Here is a 15,860-nt window from a genome sequence, read left to right on the forward strand (position 1 = left end):
TGTCTGTGACTGTGTGTATGTATCTGTCTGTGACTGTGTGTGTGTATTTCTGTGTTGGTCTGTGTATCTGCCTGTGACTGTGTGTATCTGTGACTGTGTGTATGTATCTCTGTGTTGGTTTGTATATCTGTCTGTGACTGTGTGCACGTATCTCTGTGTTCATCTGTGTATCTCTGTGTCATCGCTTCTCATTACCCTCAGTCAGGAAACAGTAACCAGGAATCGCTACCACCGCTGGCGCTCTGGCTGTCGCCTAGCCCGGCAGTAAGGGTTTAACCCTTTGCTGTTTGCAAATACGGTGGCACGTTTGCTATCTCCGAAGGGTGCCCTAGGAGCGCAGGAAGCTCTCACCTCCCCACCCCCCAACCCCCGCGCTTCGGGCACTGGGGGCCCGGGGAGACGCGGCTCACCTGTTCACCACCCCCGGCACACCCGGGGAATCTCTCCGTTCCAGCTGGTTTGCACTGGGATTAGCTGCTCTTTGCAAGCGCTTTGTAGCCTCGGATGTGGTTTCTGTAGTGACGGGGCCGACTGCGGAGATCTATTGGCTGCTGGCTTTGTAAATTTCATTCAGTTTGGTCCAATAGCAGAGGGCGAGCTGGAAACCATCAGGACCTTTCGCTTCAATCTCTCTCTCTTTCTTGCAGCCCGGGTCTCTGTCTCTCCGTACAGAGCGCTATTCAGACCTCACGTTGCCCTTCGAGCTCCTCCGCCTGCGTCCCCGTTTCTTCCTCCCCGTCAGACTATTAACGCCAGAAACACCGAATTTTCCTGCCAACGGCCGGGGTCGGTGGTCCTCGCATTCCTTTGGGGACGTGGGTTGGGGGTGGGGGACGGTGTGCAAATCTGGTTGGGATTCGACAGAATCCCAGGCGTCTGGACTTATACACATCCTCCTGAATCATAAGCACCGGTCAGGGTTCCCTGGAAAAATCTGGATGTCTAACAGGAACACTCAGAACCGATGCGGCTTCTCCACGGCTGAGGTAGGTGCCGTTTTAAGATATACGTCTCAGGGTTATTTTTCATTTAAAGTCTTTTTAAAAAAATTTTTTTAAACGATTGGACTCGTGTGTGCTTCCTAGAAAAAGGATGCTAACAAGCCTGATTGCTAACGTTTGCGCTTCACTTCATCCGACATTTTTTAAAATTATTTTTTTCCCTAATTTTGAAAATTTCAATAAGACTTTCATCTGTCGCTCCATTTCTTAGGTGTGGGTGGGAGTGTGGACGTGCGTGTCGTCTGCCAGCTCCTTGCACATCTCGACACAAACGTTATATTATTATTATTTTTTTTTCTTTTGACTTAGAAAAATCGCGATATACCACCGTGGGGTTGGAAGCCTTTTGGCTGCAATCAGCTGTTTGAACGGCGCCGGGGCCGTATTTGCTGTTTACAAAGTAGCGCTGTGTTACATACAAATAAACAGAGAAGAGTGTGGCCGTGAGAGAAAGGGGGAGAAAAAAAATATATCTGCAGTACAGGGAGAGGAAGACCGAAGCGCTAGCTCTCTGCAAAGCGGGACTGGCGAGGCAGCCTGGAGGACTTAATGGAAACTGTGAGCAACCATGGCCTTTTTTTTTTTTTTTTTTTTTTTGCCTCCCTCCTTCTTTAAGGAAAACTGTCAGCTGCTACCTCCTGGGGTGCATTTTTTTTGGGGGGGGGAGGTTAACCAGGGAGAGGAAAAAACAAAAACAAAAACAAAAAACAGGCTTGGCTGGGCTTGCATTAACCGATTTTCCTTTTTTTTTTCTCCCTTCGTTCCTCTGCTGGCCTTGGCAGCAGATGACGGGCTTGTGTGATGCACTGAATAACGCACGTGACTGATTAGGACCGGGCTGGGGTTTGCTGGGCAGCGACCCGGGGCGCGCTGGAGACCCCGGGGTGAAGACGGATTGATGGTTAGCTCCGCGCGGTTTCTGCCAAGCTGGGTGGGTGGGGGGGAAGAGGGGCGCGGGTTACCTGCACCCCCCAATCTTCTTCTTCCCGTGCGTGTGGGCTGGGAGAAAAAGCCAGCGGTGCGAGGTGGAGGGTGCTGGGGGGAAGCGAGTCGGGGGCGGCTGGTGGCGGGGGGAGCTGGTCTTACTGCTTCGGGGAGCGGGGTGGTGGGGGGTCTGGCCTGGACCTGTGCGAGGGGCACGCGGCTCCCGCGCGCGGCACGGTCCCCAAGGCTGTCCGCTTGGCCCCGGGAACCACAAAAGTTGCTTTAGCGGCGGGGACCCGCGCGGGGCGCTCCGTGCCGGGGTCTCGGGTGGGGGGTGCGGACGGACCCCATCCGTGCCCCTTGGAGGACCCCGATTCTCTAGAGCAGAGCCCGCTCCCCCCGCCCCGCATCAGCTCCACCACCACCACCGCCGCCCGGCGCGCGGCCGGCCAGCCCTTTCGTCCCAGGTGGGGGCTGGGGGTCTGGGGAGTCTGTGGGATCTGAGGACCATCCCCACAGCCTGTGGCCCACAGAAGGGCCCCCCACCCCGACCTAAAAGCCGGCGGCTCTCCTCCTGCCCTCCCCTCCTCACGCTTTCAATCCGATTTCGTCCCTACCACCTCCCCGTCCCCCCCCCCCCCCCCCCCACCCCCCCCCCCCCCCCCCACCCCACGAGGCATTCCCGCGCGCCTCGGCCTGGTTACGCCGCCACCTCCAGCGGGCGGAACTGGTGGCCAAGATCCGCCGCCTGGGGAGGGGGGAGTTGGAGATGGGGCGCCGGGGAAGGGGGTACCCGGAGGTGGGTGAGGGGTTGGGAGAGCCTGGCAAAAGCCAGCCCCCTCCCCCAGGCGGCGGCGGCGGCGGCGGGCTGCCCCCTGGGCCTGAGTGGCCGGACCTGCGGGCGCGCGGGGTGGGAACCGGGACTGGGGAGGTGTTGATGGTGGTGGTCAGGGGTGTGTGTGTGTGTGTGTGTGCGCGCGCCGTTCGGCTGCAGACAGTGCGGGGGGGTCTCGAGCTCGAGGAAGGAGGAGAGGCTGAGGTTCCCCGGCTGCACCCCCTCCAGCCCCCAGGCACGACAGTTGCCTGCCCTCTCTCCGGCCCCCAGGACGCCCGCCGCCTCCTCCCGGCGCGCACCCATCCTTCTGTCTCCCAGACGCGCCCCTCTCTCTTCCCCCTCTTCCCCGACCTGGACCCCCCAGGCTCTTTTCCTCCCGCCGAGAACCCGGGAGGCTGGCTTTCTCCCCTCCGATCCTCCCGGGCGGCCTTCCCGGGTTGCGGGGGTTGGGGGGGGGTGTTGCACCTCCAGATTCGGACGCGGGTACCCCGCGCAGCCCTGGGCCCGGGCGCACCATTCCGGCGCCCCCCCCCACACACACACATCGCCCGATCTTCCCCCATCGGCGGGGTCCCGGGGTCGCCCCCACCCCGACCCGCGGACCACCCCCTCCCACCGGCGGCCCGGCCGGGGGACCACCCTGGGAACGGACGTCCGGTCGGGAGGACTGGGGGCGCTCGGACGACGTCCTCTGCATCTCTCCCGCCTCCCCTTTTCTCAGCGGGTTTTGATTTTTTTTTTTTTGGCTGCGGGTTTCCTCGGCTTCGGACTCATTCCTCGGAACCGACCAGCAGGTGTGGGCCTCTTTAAAAAATTTTTTTTCTTTTTTACTTTATTTCTGGAGCCACCAGGTTGCTATTTCGGGGCTAGCGTGGCGGGAGGGGGGCAGCAGGCAGCGCCTCGGGGGTCCGGGGTAGGGTTGGACCCCCCCCCCCAACCCCATAACCTGGAGCTGAGGCTGGCATCTCGCGCGCGCGCGCCGGGTGCGCGCGTAATGTATGAAACCCGGAGCGCGGGCGGGTCCCGGGGCGAGCCCGTCTTTCAGGTGGACCCAACTTAAGAAATTTGGGGTGAGGGGTGTCGGGGGCGGGGGGGAGGGTAGTAGCGAAGTAAGCAGGTGCTGTCCTTGCGAGCACGATCCGCAAGGTGGTAGTATGGATTCTTCCTTTCATTTTGATTTGCCTTCTTTTTCTTTCCTCCTATTTGCTCAGTAGGGTGAAATAGCTTTCTGTGATATCCTATAGTTTTGGAAAGGATCCACTGGCCGGCCGGGTTGCCACCTTCTGAGCGCGTTCCATTTTCCCCGTGTCGCCATGCGAGGTGGTGCCCACCTAGCTTCTTTTCTGAGTCAGGCTTGTCCCCTGATTTGAGTGAGGAACAGGACGCAGAAGGAGGTGGGGTGGGGAAGGAAGAAAAACGAAGAAAAAAGTTTGGGGAGACTTAGTGATCCTCACGGGGCCGAATTTCGAGTCCGTGGAGGTCTCTGCAGGCCAGACCAGAAGCGCAGGCGTCAGGCACCGTCTGGTGGGCACCTCCTTCGGCTAGAAATGTAACGACCGGGGTGTCGAGACCTGACTTCCCGGCGGAACAAAGCAACCTCAGCTGCTTGGGAGAGCGGCGTGATTTGAATGGAGATGCTTTCGCGTTTTCCCTCGGGGCTGGCGGAGCCAGGGGAAATGGGTTTGATGGCCCCGAAATCTGCGTGTGTGTCCGGGCACATTGTGGGGGTGCGGTAGGGACAGGTTGCGGGCCTCCCATCCGCGTTGGGAAGGGGTTACTAGCGATCTCGAAAATACTCAGGGCTGGTGCCCGTGTTTGAATGCGGCACAAGGTGTGTGTGTGGGAAGCCGGGCGTTTATGGCACATGGTTGCATTCATCCTTTATATCCAGGTTTTTTAAAAAAAATTGAATTTTAGAAACATGCCCCGATATTAAAAACAGAAGCATGTCACAGAGGCCTCTACAAATAATTATTTTTTCCCCCAAGATGAGAACCTCAGTATTCTATTACCCAAAGAAATGTAATTGATAGTTTTTAAAGAGTATTTTCCTTGACATGGAAGGAAAAAAAAAAAAAAAAAAAAACAATGAGGGCCAGGATGTAGCAAGTGGAAAATTTCTTCATCAGTTTTAAATTACTGGATTAAAACGACAGGTTAAATTTTTTGGAAACCAGTATGATGTTGAGTGAGGAGTTAATGATCATTGCATTTTCATAATAACAGCCGTGCTTTGATGCTGTTTGCAAGGTGCTTTGACATGTTTTTCTTTGGTGGAAGAATTGTTAACGTTCCTTTGTATTTTTTTCCCCTAAATAAAAGAATGCTGAATGTACATTTAGCCCTAAGTCCAGCTATCCAGGTAATTTTTTATCCCAGTCTTAAGAATAGATAACGTGCTCAATAAATGAAGAATTGCTCCATAAGAAGCACAGAGCAGGTATGATCCTATGAAATTCACAAGAATTGTCAAGTTATTTGTTTGGCCTGGCATGTAGACCAACAGCAAGTTGGTGTTTTTCTTTTATTTTAGAACTTGGCCTTTTCTTTTCTTTTCTTTTTTTTGCAGTCATTTGTGGGAAGCTTCTGGTTTCCATACAAAGACAAGAGTGTTTCCTGTCTATAGACATTTTGTTGCTTTTCAGAATGCGCAGGCAACTCTGTAAGAACTCTTTAGAACATTGGGCTTTGATGCCTGGACCACAAAACAAAAACGCAGAGATGGTTCTCACAAAAGTAGATATTCAAGTGCATGGAATCTGGCAGGGGGCTCACCGTTCTTCCGTTTTAATTGGTACTCCAGATTCTCAAACTTTGTTACAGCCTGGGTATTGTCGATGGTGCAACCTGTTGACAGAATTTATGTGATTCAAATGAAGCAACCCTGTGAAAATATTTAAAGTCCTTTAAATGACCTCACTCTGAAGGCAGGCTTTTCTGATGAAACAGATTTAAATTCCAAACTTGATGACAGTTGGTTTTGTTTTTTTTTTTTGGTATGTGAAAGTCAAGGGCAAGGATCAGACTTTTTAATAGATCAACGATGACTGTATTCTTTCTGAATATTCTCCATCCTTCACAGCGTGCCTTTATTTTCAAATGAGAGAAATATGTTCAGCTTTAAATCAGTTGCTCAGTTAAAAAAAAAAAAAAGAATTCTGGATGCTGTTTTTTTTTTTTTTCAGAAGTGACACTTCATTATCTGCTTAAGGACTTCAAAAAATTTCTGAGACAGGTTATGCCTTCTAACATTGCAACAGCTGATTTCTTCAGCGTGTCAGCTACCAGTTTCAAATAAAATATTCCTCTTGTGTGCAGAGACGGGGCGACAGTGAGGCTCTCAAAACTGAGCCCCCGTGGTTGTAGGCAATTAGGTCATCTGTTGTGGCCTGTAAACCATTCATGGGCCATTCATGGCACGAATATTTTCCAGTTTTGTCATTTTTTTTCCCTCTCTAAACAACCTACATTTGGCCTTTCAAAGCCTCTTCTGTTCTTTGTTCAGTGGATGGCAGGATGGGAAATCCTTCCTCTTATTTTCTTGGAGAGGGGCAGATTAGCACAAATGAATAAAGGAGGTGGGGGGGAGTGGTGATTGTTGCTGTTCATTTGCTAAGTCGTGCCTGACTCTTTTCGACCCCATGGACTGCAGCACAGCAGGCTTCCCTGTCCTCCACTATCTCCCCAAGTTTGTTCAAACCCATGTCCATCGAGTCAGTGAGGCCATCCAACCATCTCATCCTCTGTTACCCTCTTCTCTGCCCGCCTTCAATCTTTCCCAGCATCAGGGTCTTTTCCAATAAGTCAGTTCTTTGCATCAGGTGGCCAAAGGATTGGAGCTTCAGCATCAGTCCTTCTAATGAGTATTCAGAGTTGATTTCCTTCAAGATTGACTGGTTTGATCTTGCGATACAAGGGACTCTCAAGAGTCTGCTCAAAAGCATCAAATCTTTGGCACTCAGCCTGCCTTATGGTCCACCTCTCACATCCACATGTGTCTGCTGGAAAAACCATAGCTTTGATTATATGGACCTTTGTCAGAAAAGTGACGTCTCTGCCTTTTAATGTGATGTCTGGGTTTGTCATAGATCTCCTTCCAAGGAACAAGCATCTTTTAATTTCGTGGCTGCAGTCACCATCTGCAGTGATTTTTGAGCCCAAGGAAAGAAGTTGGCAATTTATAGGCTGCAAACAAATATCTAGGCTGTGAGAAGGATTTATGTCTGCGGTGGTCATATGAAACAAAAATGAAATGAAAGGCTCGTAAAATCGGTGCCTGAGTGGAGAATATATCTGGGCCACTTGGGGCTCTGATTTCAGACTTCAGACATTCACTGTTGAGAGCAACTGCTCTCGGTGTGTAGGACTCTGGAGCGCCCTCTGCCTGTGGAAATGGCCCAATCAGTTTCCAGAAGGAGTCTCTAAATCAGTCCTGAATGTTCATTGGAAGGTCTGATGCTGAAGCTGAAACTCCAATAATCTGGCCACCTGAGGCAAAGAACTGACTCAGTGGAAAAGACCCTGATGCTGGGAGAGATTGAAGGCAGGAGGAGAAGAGGACGACAGAGGATGAGATGGTTGGATGGAATCACCGACTGGATGGATGGATGTGAGTTTGAGTAAACTCTCGGAGTTGGTGATGGACAGGGAGGCCCGGCATGCTGCAGTCCATGGAGTCGCAAAGAGTTGGACACGACTGAGCGACTGAACTGAACTGAATCTGGTCCAACCTTCCCCTCCCTGCTCCCCAGAAGGGATAGAACAGAAACCAAACCTCAGCAAACATAAAATATACAGTTAAGATGAGGTATAATTGAATTGATTCCAGGAAAGAAAAAGTGTCTTAGGAAAGGCGTGAGAAAGAGAAAAACCCCTGTAGGGCCTCATTGGAAGACATCTCAAAGAGGCAAGTCTTGATTTCAGGATGTGTTCCATCTGACTCTTTGTGACCCCCTGGCCTGTAGCCCTCCAGGCTCCTCTGTCCATGGGATTCTCCAGGCCAGAATACTGGAGTGGGTTACCATTTCCTTCTCCAGGGGAATCTTCCTGACCCAGGGATTGAACTCAGATCTCCTGCACTGTAGGCTGATTCTTTACTGTCTGAGCCACCAGGGAAGCCCTTATTTCAGAATGGTATTCAGGAAATAGCAAGGTGCTTTTACAGGTCTTCAGAAATCAGAGCGAGAAACCCAGAGCTCTGGTGGTTTTCTTTAAAATGTGTGTTGAGTATAATGGTTTCCCATTAACAGATGACAGTGTTTTGGCTGACAGTTGGAACTTGGTTTGACGTGTCAATATTGGTGAACATTTTGGTTTCCAGAGGCTGATATCCCATTGGGTGATGAAGTCATCGTTTGATCTTGAGGCCAGCACCCCAGGCATATCTTTTTAATCTTAGGAAACTGTCACTAGCTCAGTTGTGTATGATGCTTCGTGTCCTCCATGGACCGTATGTAGCCCGCCAGGCTCCTCTTTCCCTGGGATTTTCCAGGCAAGAATAGTGGAGTGGGTTGCCATGCCCTTCTCCAGGGGATCTTCCCAACCCAGGGTTCGAACCCAAGTCTTCTGCACTGGGGGCAGATTCTTTACCGTCTGAGCCACCAGGGAAGACCTTTTCATCTTAACGGCATTGTGGTAAGAATAGGGGAAAACAGATGTACCCTTTTAGCTTGGGTTTCAGTGTATCATAAAGTCCTGTGGGCTGTAGCTACAACATTATACAGCAGGTCTAAAACATTGTCACCTTGCTTTGAAAGTGAAAGCGTTAGTTGCTCAGTCCTATCCGACTCTTTGTAACCTCATGGAGTATAGTCTGCCAGGCTCTTCTGTCCATGGGATTCTCCAGGCAAGAGTACTTTACCTCAACTTTATAACCATGGATTTGCTAACCTGCCGTTTTCCCCTGGCCACCCCCATTCTAGTCTTTCATTCTCTGCACTTGACTCTCTGTAGGTTCCTGTAAGCACTCATCCCCCATCCTGACTCATCTTCCTCTTTTTTTATTTTTTTTTTTTAAAAGGAAATATGGCTGATTCGTAGGGCTTCCCTGGTGGCTTGGATGGTAAAGAATCTGCCTGCAATGCAGGATTCCTAGGTTCAATCCCTGGGTTGGGAAGATCCCCTGGAGAAGGGAAAGGCAACCCACTCCAGTATTCTTGCCTGGAGAATCCCATGGACAGAGCAGCTTGGTGGGCTGCAGGCCAGGGGGTCTCAAAGAATCAGACACAACTGAAGCGACTTTCACTTTTCAGTTTTCCTAGCTGGTTTACAAAGTTGCGTTTCAAGTGTGTGATTCAGTTATACGTACATACATATACATATATATATTTTTTTCTTTTGCAGATGACTATAAAATAATTGAGTATAGTTTCCTGCACTTTTCAGTAGCTCCTTGTTGTTTATCTATTTTACACATAGTCGTGTGTGTCTATGAGGCTTCCCTTGTGGGTCAGTTGGGAAAGAATCTGCCTACAATGAGGGAGACCTGGGTTCAATCCCTGGGTTGGGAAGATCCCTTGGAGAAAGGAAAGGCTACCCACTCCAGGATTCTTGGGCTTCCCTGGTGGCTCAGCTGGTAAAGAATCTGCCTGCAATGCAGGAGACCTGGGTTTGATCCCTGGGTTGGGAAGATCCCCTGGAGAAGGGAAAGGGTGCCCACTCCAGGATTCTGGCCGGGAGAATTCCACGGACTGTATAGAGCAAAGAGCTGGACATGACTGACTGACCTTCACTTTAGTGTGTATCTGTTAATCTGAAACTCCCAATTTACGCCATCCCCTTTCCCCTTTGCAAACCACTTGTATTTTTGTTTGGCAGATTATGACTTTTTTATTTTATTTTTTTTGCGGAGGTCGATGATGGGGGAAAGAAATTGTATTCCGCCTACTGCAGTCCTTTGAAATGTGGAATTTCACTTCCGATTTTTCTCACGTTAAAAAGCAGATTTGTTTAAGCTTTGGAATCCTTTAAGAAAAAAAGAAAAATGAAGGTGACAGAAAGTGTGATTGGCAGTGATGAGAGGTGTGCCCTTGGAGCCTGTGATTATTTTTGCAAAGCTCGGGAAAGAGCTCCTCGCTTGTGTTCTTACAGCGGTGATGGGATTGGAACGTGGTGTTATTTTCCAGGTCTCGTTTGTTGGTATCACCCGTGTTTGGTTCCCAGTCACGGTGGGAGACATGGGTTGGGCTACCTTGACGGTCCGCCAGCTTTGAATGCTCAGCCCGCGGCGTCAAACTGTGGTCTCGGAAACCACCAACAGGGTTGGGAGGGTGGGGGCGGCTGGTGGTCAGGGGGTGAGGAGCTCAGAACCCACTGAGGTTGGGGAGCTGCAGAGCTTTCAGGTTTTTTTCCTGCACGAGTATCCTCTGTGAGTGCGCTAGACGGTGGGAAAGCAAAAGCTTGTTTTTAAAGGAATTTAGGTTGATTTGCATAATTTTCCTAGTTTCTCACAGACAACACAGTGGTTCGGTATGTTTACACATTATATAACACAGGTCCCTGTGCTGATCAGTATATCTTTATCTCTTTTATAACAGCAGCTTATCTGTCTTCTTAAAAAAATTAAAAAAATTGAGGTATAGTTGATTTACCTGTTTACGAGTGGCTCAGAGAGTAAAGAGTCCGCCTGCAATGCAGAAGACCCTGGTTCGATCCCTGGGCCAGGAAGATCCCCTGGAGAAGGGAATGGCAACCCACTCTAGTATTCCTGCCTGGAGAATCCCATGCACAGAGGAGCCTCAGTCCATGGGGGTCGCAAAGAGTTGGACCCAACTGAGTGACTCACACTTTCAGTTTCATGGTTGCTTTACCATGTTTTGTTAGTTTCAGATACACAGCAAAGAGTATCTGTTCGTTTTCTACGTCTGTGAGTCTGTTCTGCAGATAAGTTCATCTGTGCCCTTTTTTCCGTTCCACGTGTAAGTGATGTCATGATACTTGCCTTTCTCTTTCTCCCTAACCTCGCTTGGCATGATCATCTCTAGGCCCATCTTGTTGCTCCAGATGGCATGGTTTCATTCTTTTTTTTTTTTTTTATGGCTCCATTGTGTGTGTGTGTGTGTATGTACATCACATCTTCTTTACCCATTTAGCCATCGACGGACCCTTGCGTTGTGTCCATATCTTGGCTCCTGTAAATAGCACTGCTGTGAATATTATGGTTGGAGGAGTCGTACGTGTGTCTTTTTGAATGAAAAGCTTTTGTGTTTTCTTGAATATATGCCCAGGAGTGGGATTGCTGGCTCATATGGTGGTTCTCTTTTTAAGTTTTCTCAGAAGCCTCCATCCTGTTTGCTCTCGGGGCTGTAGCAGTTCACATTCCGTCCAACAGTGGGGGAGAGCTCCCTTCTTCCCACGCCTGTTTACCGTCTGCAAGACTTTTTTTGATGACGGCCGCTCTGACCCTTTTGAGGTGATATCTCCCTGTGGCTTTGACTTGCATTTCTCTTAGTTACCGGAATCCAGTCACTTTTTCTGTACCTGTTAGCACTCATAGGAGGGCAGTGTGTTTGTCTTATTGCTCCTCCATCTTGCTGTATAGGTTTGTGGTAGCTTTTTTTCCCGGGAGGAGGTGTCTTTTATATACGTGTATCTCTGTGTTTTATGCAAGTGTAGTTGATTTACAATGTTGCATTAGCTTCAGGGGTACACCATAGTGATCAAGCTATACATATACGTGTATCTATTTATTTTATTGGAGTTTTGTTGATTCACAACTTGCGTTAGCTTCCGGGTTACACCACAGTGATCCAGCTATGTGTATACGTGTATATATTTATTTTATTGGAGTTTTGTTGATTTACAATGTTGCATTAGCTTCAGCTATACACCATAGTGATCCAGCTATACATATATGTGTATCTGTTTATTTTATTGGGGTTTTGTTGATTTACAAGGTTGCGTTAGCTTCAGGTGTACAGCACAGTGACCCAGCTATACCTATACGTGTATCTGTTTATTTTATTGGGGTTTTGTTGATTCACAAGGTTGTGTTAGCTTCAGGTGTACAGCACAGTGACCCAGCTATACATATACGTGTATCTGTTTATTTTATTGGGGTTTTGTTGATTCACAAGGTTGCGTTAGCTTCAGGTGTACAGCACAGTGGTCCATTTATGCATATGCAGATTCTGTTTCATGTGCTTTGCTGTTAGGATTTATTACAGGATGTTGAGACCTCAGTCATGAGACTGAAAGAGTTTGCGAGTGTGCGTTGAGGGGCACACATGTACTTTCTTTAATTTTCCCAGAAGCTTTCTCTTCTGATATGAGTGATGTTTTCCAGCTGGGTATCATTGTGCACACCAAGGGTGAGCCCCTCTGTGAGGTAGGAGTGAAATCAGACAGCCCCTTCATGTTCATTCATATTCCACCAGCTTGCATAACTGGGATGCAGAAACTGACTTTTTTTTTTTCCCCCCTGAGGATCAAACCAGACACTCTTTTTTTTAAATAAAAAGACAAAACTAAATAGCCCTTTTATCTGCCTGGTAGGAGATGCCAGCCTTTGTGTCTTTCTCGGTGTGCAAGGGCGCTGATGAGAGGCTGTTGCCATTCACTTCGCCTGGCACGGTCCGAGGAGCTTTGTATCAGCACAGCAGACAAAGCTGGGGTTCACGTTCCCTAAACCCTGAGAAGCTGCAAGTCCCCAGAGTGGGGTGACTCAGGAGAATCTCTTTGTGGCTTGGGGTCCCTGCCTTCCTGCCGTTCCCATGGATTCCGGTTCCACGTGGACCGCTCCCCCGCAGCGCACCTACGGAGAAGCGTGGACGACACCCCAGCCCCTGGGAGAGACGGGGGAGTCAGCGGTGCATTAACACCTCAGGGTTTCCAGACCCAAGTTGTCACTGTGTCTCCAGCAGCGGGTTCTTTGGAAATCAGATTGCACGTAATAGCAAATAGACTTATATAGTAAATATATAAATAGATATATAGCATATATATATACACACACACATACAGCTACATATATATAGCAAAGATCTCAATAGCAAATGGACTTAAATAGACTTTAAGTCCCTGACGTGTCTGTCCACTACCATGTAGGCACAGGGGAGTGTCAGGATAGTTACAGACGACATCACAGAGCCATTTCTCGTACAAAATCATTTCATTGGCAATTCATATCTAGAAAGCCTTCATCCAGTAAACTAGCTAAAGTTAATTTGAATATATTGTATATAATTATTGCAGTCTTGCATTTTTAAATTTGGTTGATTTGCAGTGCTGCATTAGTTTATACAGCAAAGTGATTCAGATATATATTGATATATATTAGTGCATATACATATGTATACATGAACTTATATATATATATAACATATATATATATAACTTTTTTATATATATATATATATGGCATACGTGTGTGTGTGTATATGTTGGTATCTTTTCAGATTCTTTTCCCTATAAGTTACTAGAAAATGTTAAGGAGAATTCTCCATGCTATACAGTAGGACCTTGTTGGTTGTCTATTTTATATATAGTCTGTGTTATGCATATATAAAATTGAATTTGTATATAGTTTATACAACTGATAAGAAAACCTCATCAAAACATGCTTTATTTCAACATCTATTGGAAAACTTCTATATCCATAATGAATAAAATTCATTTAGCTACCTAATGTCTTATAGAGAGAAGGAAATGACAAGCCACTCCAGTGTTCATGCCTGGAGTACACCCATGGACGTAAGCCTGGTGGGCTGCAGTCCCTGGGGTCACAAAAGGGCCAGGCATGACTTGAAAACTAAACAATGTATTTTAGAAATATAGCTGTGTTATATAACGTAAATGAAGCTTAGCCTGTATACGGAATTAATATAAATACATAAGATTGAGATCGATATAGATTATATAGAGAGATGGATGGATGGATGGATGGATAGTTTGATGGGCATTTTCCAGAAGAAACTGTGTCGTATGTCGCCAGTCCATTTCCAGGCTGGTCCCCAGAATCTCCATTTAATGGTCCCCAGAAACTTCCCACTTCCCACTCAACTGAAGTTGAGTGTTGCTATGATAACAGGCTTATTACAGCCCTCACTGAAACATAACTAATTGGTACTTTGTGGGCAACCTTATGTGAGTTGGGAACATATGTATCAAGTCAACCGTGGTAGCCTTCTTCTGCCCTTAGAATGCAAGACCCAGAATCTATGTCAGCCCGGAGAAAAGTCTCAGGAAACCAGTGCTGGGCGCCACGAACCCGGGTGGTGGTCCCCTGTCTCTCCATCTGAGTAGCTTCTCTTGGCGAGGTGTCTTTTGGGGTCTTCTTCCGGGTGGGAAGTCAGTATGGTGGCTCAGGAGTGGAGATCCTTTAAGCACTGGCAGGAAAAGAGATTGGGCGATTAACAAGTATGCATCTCTTTTTCTAGAAACTGGTTTCTGACTCCTGTTCCTTCTTCCCTTCATCACTTTTCCTGAGCACTTCCAAGGTGCAAGTCTGGAAGGAAACTTGGTCCTCGTATTGTAGAGGGGAATTACGTATCAGTTCAGTTCAGTTGCTCAGTCGTGTACGACTCTTTGCGACCCCATGGACTACAGCACGCCAGGCTTCCCTGTTCATCACCAACTCCCAGAGTTTACTCAAATTAACATCTATTGAGTTGGCGATGCCATCCGACCAATTCATCCTCTGTCGTCCCCTTCTCCTCCTGCCTTCAGTCTTTCCCAGCATCAGGGTCTTTTCCAATGGGTTAGATCTTTGCATCAAGTGCCCAAAGGATTGGAGTTTCAGCTTCAGCATCAGTCCTTCCAATGAATATTCAGGACTGATTTCCTTTAGGATGGACTGGTTGGATCTCCTTGCAGTCCAAGGGGCTCTCAAGAGTCTTCTCCAACACTACACTTCCTCGAAAAAGCTTGCCTATCATGAGAAGGTTGATAAGATATTTAATTCATGTGTATCTCACTGCTTCCCATTTCTCCATAGGTACTGTGAATTTTCCTTTTTTTATTTCTTCTTTTCTCCTTCCCTCACCTCCTCTGTCTTTCTTCTGCTTGACTGAGTAATGAGGACTCAGAGGTCCTTAAAGGATTAAAGGACCAATGAAGGTAATTAGATAGAGGATAATTCTTTCCATTAGCCAGGAAAGAAGAGCAAAATGAAATGGCTAAGAAGAATTTCCATGACAGTGTAATAGAATCCTTCACATGCCCTGTTTGTTTGGCCTCGTGGAGCTTTCAAAGTTGTCAAACCACATATTTGTGAAACATTGATTTTTCATTTTAGTACATCATGTGAGTGAATACATATATGAACCAGATTATTTTGATTCAACAAAGAATTGAGGGCCCATCAAATACTGTTTTTTTCTTTAAAAAAAAAAAACCATAAAGTAGTGAATCTAGCTAATGAATGGCTATTTCATACAGTCACTATAAAAATTGATAGGCAACAATTGTGTATTTCAGCAATTTTGTGGGCCTGAAAAATACCATGGATACTGCTGTAACAGAGTCTCAACAATGATAAAATCTCAGATAGTTGTCTCAAACTCCACCACCTCTGATATATATTTCAGCTGTTTAAGGTCTTTGACAAGAGCTCCCAAATCAGGGATTCCCTTTTTTTAAAATTTATTTTATTGGAATATAGTGGATATGCAGTGTTGTGTTAATTTCTGCTCTGCAGAAAACTGATTCAGTTTTTATATATATATATATAATTTTAATATATTTAATATATATCTAGCTTTTCATATTATTTTCCATGATGATTTATCACAGGCTATTGGGTATAGTTCCTTGTGCTCTACAAGGAGGACTTTTGTTTTCTATCCATATATACTAGTTTATCTCTGCTAATTGCAAACTCCCAGCCAATCCCTTCCCTGCCTTCTGTAGGCTTAGTCGCTCAGTCCTGTCTGACTGTTTGCGACCCCATGGACTGTAGCCCACCAGGCTCCTCGGTCCATGGGATTCTCCAAGCAACAGTACTGGAGTGCGTTGCCATGCCCTCCTCCAGGGGATCTTCCCCACCCAGGGATGGAACCCAGGTCTCCTGCATTGCAGGTGGATTTTTTTTTTTTTACCATCTGAGCCGCCAGGGAAGCCCCCACCCTCTCATCGGCAACCGCATATCTGTCATCTTTGTGAGT

General features: G+C 47.6%; 1 long non-coding RNA gene across 1 annotated transcript in view; it reads left to right on the forward strand.

The window, feature by feature from the left end:
* The first annotated feature begins 637 nt into the window (after window positions 1-637).
* The window catches only part of LOC120882381, a 43,797-nt gene continuing 28,574 nt past the window's right edge, over window positions 638-15,860 (forward strand). The window contains exon 1 of the long non-coding RNA XR_005725488.1: window positions 638-986. This is a non-coding gene — a long non-coding RNA (uncharacterized LOC120882381). The remainder of the gene's footprint in view (window positions 987-15,860) is intronic.

The sequence above is a fragment of the Oryx dammah genome, unplaced genomic scaffold, assembly GCF_014754425.2.
Source record: "Oryx dammah isolate SB20612 unplaced genomic scaffold, SCBI_Odam_1.1 HiC_scaffold_23, whole genome shotgun sequence".
Taxonomy (NCBI): domain Eukaryota; kingdom Metazoa; phylum Chordata; class Mammalia; order Artiodactyla; family Bovidae; genus Oryx; species Oryx dammah.